This window comes from Bufo bufo, chromosome 1 (genome assembly GCF_905171765.1).
Source record: "Bufo bufo chromosome 1, aBufBuf1.1, whole genome shotgun sequence".
NCBI lineage: Eukaryota > Metazoa > Chordata > Amphibia > Anura > Bufonidae > Bufo > Bufo bufo.
The window spans coordinates 35,297,557-35,306,271 of NC_053389.1; positions in this window are offsets into that span (position 1 = coordinate 35,297,557).

The window sequence follows — 8,715 nt, forward strand, 5'->3', positions numbered from 1 at the left end:
CCATTGGACTAATAATTAACTATTAACAGATATTTATATTAGTTTATTACAGCACGTTTAGCACTTTATAAGTAAATAATGCACTTTATAAGGAGAAAACCCCTTTCATAGAGATAAATATGTTTATAACTCGTTATAGTAACATAGTAACATAGTACATAAGGCCGACAAAAGACATCTGTCCATCCAGTTTGGCCTGTTATCCTGCAAGTTATCTAATTGTTTTTGAGGATACTATATATAGTTTTAATTATTGCCCTTCTTTTAAAAGTTCTTTCCCTCAGTATTAATAATATGGCTATGTGCGTATGGGGAGTCTCCCTGCCACGGCGCTTCTGCCAGTCTCCAAGGAGATGAGACACAGACAACGTCAACCTACACATGTAACAGAAGCACTCTGTTTGTCTGTTGGAATATTGTGGATTTTAGGGTACTTTTTAATGCGTTATAAAAAAAATGTGGTTTACTGTCTGGAGATGATTGGGTTACCTACAGTGTCTGACTTAATTATTTCCCAGTCATAGGGGAGACATTGTACGTCCTGTATGGGAGTCTTTATACACAATGTGGTTTTACTGTCTGGAGATGATTAGGTTACCTACAGTGTCTAACCTGATTATCTCCCAGGCAGGGGGGAGACATTGTGTGGGAGTGTCCCGGATTGTGTGATTATTTCCATTGGTCTCTGTGTTTGTCACGCAGTTCTCCATCAGGTCCCCAGGGGAGATCCCCTTCCATAAAGACTGGTATATAAGGCCAAGGGTGGCACCAATAAATGTTGATCTTCTTACCCACAACTCGCAGCCTTGTCTCGTGTTGTAGGGAACAGCTATATCACTACTACCTCTTGAAAGAGCTGCACAGCTGCTGGAAATTGCAACTCAGCTTGGAAATCTCTGGAGTAGCTCTACAGCGCCACGCTGACCAGGGGAGAAGGACGTCGCCAACGGTAGATACCGTTACATTTGGTGGCAGCGGTGGGATGGTCCTTCTACCCCAGGAAGCGTGCAGGTTGAATGGAAAGCTGATATGAGCAGCTAAAAAGGACGACCTTCAAGGATCTACTGGAAAGCTGTGGAGGGAGTGCCAGCAACCGACCTAAGAGGGAGATGATTGCGGAGTTACAGCAGCTGGATATGAATTCTGCCATGGCTGAAACCCCCTACCACATCTGGAGACTAAATGGCTCGCATAGTGAGGGAGCGGTTGGCTATCTATGGGCCAAACCCCTCTGAGGAACGGATTGCACAGATTTTTGCCCAGGTAACAGTGGAAGCTCGAGAACAGAGTGAATACGAGCTGCAACTAATTATTGCCCAGCGACCTCCAGTGCCACCCCCACTCACCCTTTCTCTGTCAAGCATAGAAAAGCGGAAGGTTTGATTTGCTGCATTTAAACAGTTCCGGGAGGCAGAGGGGAGATCGACAGCTATTTGGCGGACTTTGAAAAGCAGTGTTATACTTAACCAGGTATCCCCAGAGGAATGGGTTACCATTCTATCCGGCAAGCTATCCGGGAGAGCAGCAGAAGCCTTCTGGGCCATCCCAGAGGACGAGGTAAAACAATACCACCTTGTCAAAGACACCTTACTTAAATGGAATGCCATAACTCCGGAAATACCGGCGGAAATTCTGGGATGCCAAAAAGCGGGGATGTGACACCCATATGGAATGGGCTAACAGGTTGCACCGCACCGCTACCCATTGGATTAATGGTTGCCAGGCCGTATCTGCCGAGGAGGTGCTATAACTTTTTATCTTGGAGCATTTCTTCAATAATCTACAGCAGGACTTAAGCAACTGGGTAAGAGATCGACGTCCCCACACCCTGACACAAGAGGCACACCTGGCCGATGAGTATGCGTATTCCAGGCGACTGGACCCAGCGTTATAATGACCTAATCCTCGAGCCAGTGCCCGGGTCCCCATTGTATCCAGACCCGCTCCACGAGTGGAGTTTGGGGCCTCTGTTCCACCCAGCCCCCCTCGTTTTGCTGGTCCTTCCAGGAATAGTTCAGCATATTCCAAGGTGAAATGTCACGGATACCACAAACCAGGAGACCTAGTGGCCAATTGCCATTTTGGCCCTCTCCGACCTTCCTGGAACAACTCATCCCCTGTGTCAACCCCTGCTGCATCCCGTACCCAGGCTGTCCACTGCATGGACACGGACACTCACCCTGAGGAATTTCTGGGGGTATTGTATGAGTTCAATCCTATTCATGCTGATTCCGGGGATAATAGACAGCAGCACCGACAAGAGGTCAAACTCGACGGACAGGTCGCCCAAGTATTACGGGACACTGGGGCTACCATTACACTGGTACAGAGGCACTTGGTTCCAGCCCATAAGCATACGGGCCAACCCGTAGTTGTTCGAGTGGCTGGGGTGACGTATTTTGCCTGCCTATCCCCGCATTCACCTAGACTGGGGAGCCGGATTCGGTGTAGTGAAAGTTGGCATAATGGATAACTTACCTGCAGAAGTCCTTCGGGGCAATGATTTGGGCCCCCTCACTTCTGCCTACGTCTCCACCTCTACAGCAGCTGCACACCCTGTGGCGACCAGGGCCTAAGCTAGAACCGAATAACAGACTGGACAGCCCCAAGTTGCCCTGAAAAAGGGTCAAAATGGGTCTGCCAGCGTGTTCCACTGAGAGGGAGCCATGTAACAGAAGCTCTCTGTTTGTCTGTTGGAATATTTTGGATTTTGGGGTACTTTTTAAAGCATTATAAAATAAATTGGTTTACTGTCTGGAGATGATTGGGTTACCTATACTGATGGACTGTGAGCCCCATTGGTGACAGTTGGATGCTAATGTCTGTAAAGTGCTGCGGAATATAAGTGCATAAAATAAATAAATAAATAAACCTACATCACTTAGGTGCGGGAGGTTGCACTTTTCTGCATTGGACTCAGGTGAAGGGCGGAAGTAGCATATACGTGGCAGGCAGAGATCGGTCCATCTGACCACTGATACCTAGTCTGCAAAGCACAGTCAGGGCAGGTATATCACCTACACTGCGCATTGGGTAAACCTGCTGACGGCTGCCAAGCATGGAATGCGTGGCTCTGCAGAGGAGTTGGTGACACCGCCACGACTTGCAGGCAGGCCTGCTGCCACCTTCTCTACTCCTCCTACTCCATTCTTTTCGCTAACCTCCTTGGCTGAGTCCTCTTCTGCTGCTGCGTCTTGCACCACATCAACGGCACCCCCCCAGCTCCCCAGGGGATATTCCACATCCCGGATACGACAGTGTCACGCTGTCTTGGGGTTGACTTGCCTGAAAGCAGAGAGTCACACCGGACCAGCACTCCTGTCCGCCCTGAACGCACAGGTGGATCAGTGGCTGACTCCGCACCAACTGGAGATCGGCAAAGTGGTGTGTGACAAACGGAAGCAATTTGTTGGCGGCATTGAATTTGGGCAAGTTGACACATTGTCATGCGTATTCATTGCCTTTAAGAGCAATCTTGATTTATATTCACTGTTTTGTATGGATTTTCATGTAGGCCAAAGTAAGTCCATGAGAAGATTACTGTGCTGTTCAAAAGCTAGTGTTATAGTAACAATATATTATACATTTAGAAAGTTAGAAGATACACTGCACCTGCAGATTCTAAGGCTTCATTGTTTTTCCTATCTGAACATGAATTCCGCAGTGTGAGAATTGTCTAGATGTATAATATATTGTTACTATAACACTAGCTTTTGAACAGCACAGTAATCTTCTCATGGACTTACTTTGGCCTACATGAAAATCCATACAAAACAGTGAATATAAATCAACATTGCTCTTAAAGGCAATGAATACGCATTATAACTAAATTAAGTAGATATAACTGTTTACACTTATGAAAAAGCACAACAACATGTGCCGTGCATGGCACATGTGTTGAATCTGATCGTACAACGCTTTGTGCATAAATACCCAGGCTTACAGGACGTCCTGAAGCAGGCCAGGAAGGTGTGTGGCCATTTCAGGCGTTTCTACATGGCCATGGCGCACTTTTCAGATATCCAGCGGCGAAACAACATGCCAGTGAGGCGCTTGATTTGTGACAGCCCGACACGTTGGAATTCAACACTCCTAATGTTCGACCGCCTGCTCCAACAAGAAAAAGCCGTCAACGAGTATTTGTATGACCGGGGTGCCTCTGCGGAGCTGGGAATTTTTTTGACACGTTACTGGACGCTCATGCGCAATGCCTGTAGGCTCATGCATCCTTTTGAGGAGGTGACAAACCTAGTCAGTCGCACCGAAGGCACCATCAGCAACATCATCCAATTTGTTTTCTTCCTGGAGCGTACCCTGTGAAGAGTGCTGGATCAGGCCGTAGATGAGCGTGAAGAGGAAGAGTTGTGGTCACCATCACCACCAGAAACAGCCTTATCAGCATCGCTTGCTGGACCTGCGGCAACACTGGAAGAGGAGTGTGAGGAAGAGGAGTCAGAGGAGGAATGTGGCTTTGAGGAGGAGGAGGAAGACAACCACAACAGGCATCCCAGGGTGCTCGTTGTCACCTATCTGGTACCCGTGGTGTTGTACGTGGCTGGGAAAAAGAACATACCTTCAGTGAGATCACTGAGGACGAGGAACGGGACATGAGTAGCTCGGCATCCAACCTTGTGCAAATGGGGTATTTCATGCTGTCGTGCCTGTTGAGGGACCCTCGTATAAAAAGGCTCAAGGAGAACGACCTGTACTGGGTGGCCACGCTACTATACCCCCGGTATAAGCAGAAAGTGCCTGAAATGTTACCAAATTACCGCAATTCGGAAAGGATGCAGCAGTTCCAAAATAAATTAAAAAGTATGCTTTACACAGCGTATAAGGGTGATGTCACAGCACAACAGGAATCTAACAGGGGAAGAGGTGAAAGTAATCCTCCTCCTACCACGATCACACCGGCAAGGACAGGACGCTTTACAGACGTGTTGTTGATGGAGAACATGCAGAGCTTTTTAAGTCCTACGCATCGCCACAGCCCTTCAGGGTCCACCCTCAGAGAACGACTCGACCGACAGGTAGCAGACTACCTCACCTTAACTGCAGATATCGACACTCTGAGGAGCGATGAACCCCTTGACTACTGGGTGTGCAGGCTTGACCTGTGGCCTGAGCTATCCCAATTTGCGATAGAACTTCTGGCCTGCCCCGCTTCAAGTGTCCTGTCAGAAAGGACCTTCCGTGCAGCAGGAGGTATTGTCACTGAGAAGAGAAGTCGCCTAGGTCAAAAAAGTCTAGATTACCTCACCTTTATTAAGATGAATGAGGGATGGATCCCGAAGGGACTGACAGTGGGCGATACATTAGACTAAAAAAGGCCTGATGAGCTGCCTTGGGCTAAAAATGCTCCACACGCTGCTGTATTTTATCTCTGAATGCCGGATGACTTGCGTGACTTATCCGCCACCAACTAGGGTTCAAGCCGCAATGTTTTAGTGCTCTTTCTGCCTGGGAAACATCAATTTTTCTGGCTGCTGCTATAGCAGCGGCTGCAACAGTACCGGATTTTTCAGGAATGTGTACATGCCTAATTTTTCTGGCCTCTGGGGCTGCACTGTGGCTTCAGACCCCCCCCCCCCCAAAAAAAAGGCACATACATGTGTCAATGCCCCTTCGTGATCGTTACCTTGTTGTGGTGAAGGGGCTTGTGTATCACAATGAAGCGATCACCTCTATGAGTGTGTTGGCAATGGCAATGTTGGCACTCCCCACATAATAAGGTCGTTGCTTCATTGTGAACAGACCAAAAGCGATCGGCTGGATAATTTTGCATAGAAAAAACATTAATTTTAAGGTGATCATTAAAGCCTACTAGGCCAACAATGGGCCTACACTGCAGAATCATTGTTTTCTGGGTCACTTAACTGTCACTGAACTACCTCAGCACAACCATAGGCTTTGAAAAAAAACCATCGCCTGCAATCTCCCAAACGTGCGCACAGTCATCACTACACCAAGATTGACGCATAGAGGTATAAAATTTATGTCATGAGTGTGTCAACTATTGACAACTCTTTCCGTTTGTCTAAAATCTATTCCATACACATCCCCTGATAGGGGACGTAACAGGGATTAAACTGATAGGAATAGTACTACTTAACACACCACTCCTATCTGGTGGCACAGTAGATTGCACGCGCAGTGCCCCAAATTGGAAGTAGGAGGACCGACCAAGCATCTTTTTCCATCTCCCGGTTCCTAAAATCGATTCCATATACACATCCCCTGATAGGGGACGTAACAGTGATTAAACTGATAAGAATAGTACTACTTAACACACCTTATAATAATGCAGAGAGAGGCAACGCAGAGAGAGGAGTCTGAAGAAGAGGAGTCAGAGGAGGAAGGTGGCTTTGAGGAGGTGGAAGACCAACCACAGCAGGCATCCCAGGGGGCTTGTTGTCACCTTTCGGGGACCCTTGGTGTTGTACATGGCTGGGTGGAGGAAGAGACCTTCAATGACATCAGTGAGGACAAGGAACGGGACATGACTAGCTTGGTATCCAACCTTGTGCAAATGGGGAGTTTGCGGTTGTGCAAATTGACTGTTTGCAGTTGTTTGCGGAGCGTTAAACGGGGAGTTTGGTCTGTCACTGTCAAGCGGGCGTAACCCTTACACTACCTGATCGATACAACATCATACCTGATGTTTTAAAGCACGTTATTCCAAACAATTTAGGAATGTTAGGTGATTTATGCCCTTTATGGATTAAAACCAGACTCTGCGTCAAATATGTAATTTTCCATGGGAGTTTTGCCGTGGATCCCCCTCCGGCATGCCACAGTCCAGGTGTTAGTCCCCTTGAAACAACTTTTCCATCACTATTGTGGCCAGAAAGAGTCCCTATTTAGGAGTCTTATATAGAGCCCTAAAAGCCAGAGAGCTTCGTATACAAAGTCCGTTGAGCAGACAGTGTGCTTCACTTATAGTACGTAATAGCACTGGATGTGTGAATTCCACTGTAGATGGTAGTCACTGTCTCTCAACTGCAACCAAACCAATATGCATCATATGCTATGGAAACTTCCCAATTGGCAGTGCTGTACTTTACTAGTCAGATGTCTTCAACTGTATTTGTTTCTACAGTCTGGTCTGGCTAGAGAACGCTGGCTTAGAGCGGGATCCAGTTAAATTAAGGTGTAGCATAGGATTGCTGCTTTGCACTTCCAGGACCTGCAGAGTGTCCCACATGGTTTACAGATCCCCCATATGACTTGGGAGGCAGGCTGAGCAGTTCAATCCCATACTCTTACAGGTTCAAGAGATTTCCCATGTCACGTCAGGGGAGATGTTGTTTAAATAATCCAGCGTTTGTAATGTTGGAACCGCAGTCTTTTATTCCCTCACTGTTTGATACCAGATGCGATTCGGGGTTAACAGCACCCCTTCCTCAGTGCTGAGAGAGAATCTAGTAGGATGGTAAGTTTGGGTGAAATTGGTTAACATCTGAGTTGTTTTTTGTACGTTAGGCCACATTAAGCTCCCCAAAAAACAAGCTTAATGTCACTCATTTGCCTTGTGGGTATCCATGAAACTTCCAGGATAGGTTTGGGAAGCTGAGATCTGAGGTTGTGCAAAGTTTCAAGGCAATTGATTGAGGTTTAGGCACATTATGGTACATTAAGCCATTTTCACATTAACTGTTTTAGGATGTCCCCTGGGAATTGTAGTTTCACAACACCCGGAGAGCCAGAGGTTGCCTACCCATGCTCTACTGTATGCAGCTTGCTTCTGTAAACACTCTGCATCGGAGCCACAGGGAAGTATGACCGCTCCTGTGACTCTGGAACCGTTCTCAACAATTGTATCCCTAAGATTCTGAGGTTTTCAAATTCTGCTTGAAGCCTTTAGCAACTGCAGCAGACATGTCGAACCTAACTTAGGAACCAAACCCTATAGCTCTATGGTGTTGCTAAGGCAGAAGGAATAGAAGTAGAGCACAAAACTGCACTGGATCCCATGGCCATAAAGTGCCCATCAATAAACTGCTCCTTTTCTTGCTGAGACAATGTGACTGCAGGTATCTGCATTCACCACTAGGGGGAAATGCCAGCATTCATATATATACAGCCGCCGATGAGTTCAATGCTAGTTGTATACATCCAAATGCAGTTAGCTCCCCCCAGTGGAGGCAGCCAAAAGTACATAATTTATCAGGAATACAGAGCTCCTGTATACAGACAAAATGAGAATTAGCAAACAAGCCATAGTACATGTTTAGGATCTCTCAGTCGGTAAACCTTATTTTGCTTTGTGAGCTCCTGGAAGGTATAATGCCATGTGCAGCTCCAATAGTTATACATTGCATTATATGGACTCTATCTCCATAAAGCTCAATATGGTTATATCAAACAGTCTTCAGTCTACTGCAGAAAGAAAAAAGGAAAAAAAAGGTCTCTGATACGTTACCTGGACTTTTTATGCTGCAGATCCTAGTATAGTGATGTGGGTCAAGGTTACTTTAAATTGTATGAAAATAGGATCGGGCGGCAGATATTCCTGAAGTCCTCTATCCACCATGTGGTTTTACACCATCAGATCCAAGCACGGGAAGAAATGTAAGTACTCATAGAATTCCTCCCCCTCATCCAAACCTATAAAAACTAAGTTGTCGCAGAATAGTAAAGCACATTCACATATATGTCCCGTATAGAGGTTTATTGTACTTAGCCCTAAGTAGACGCCCCTGACGAAGCTCAAGC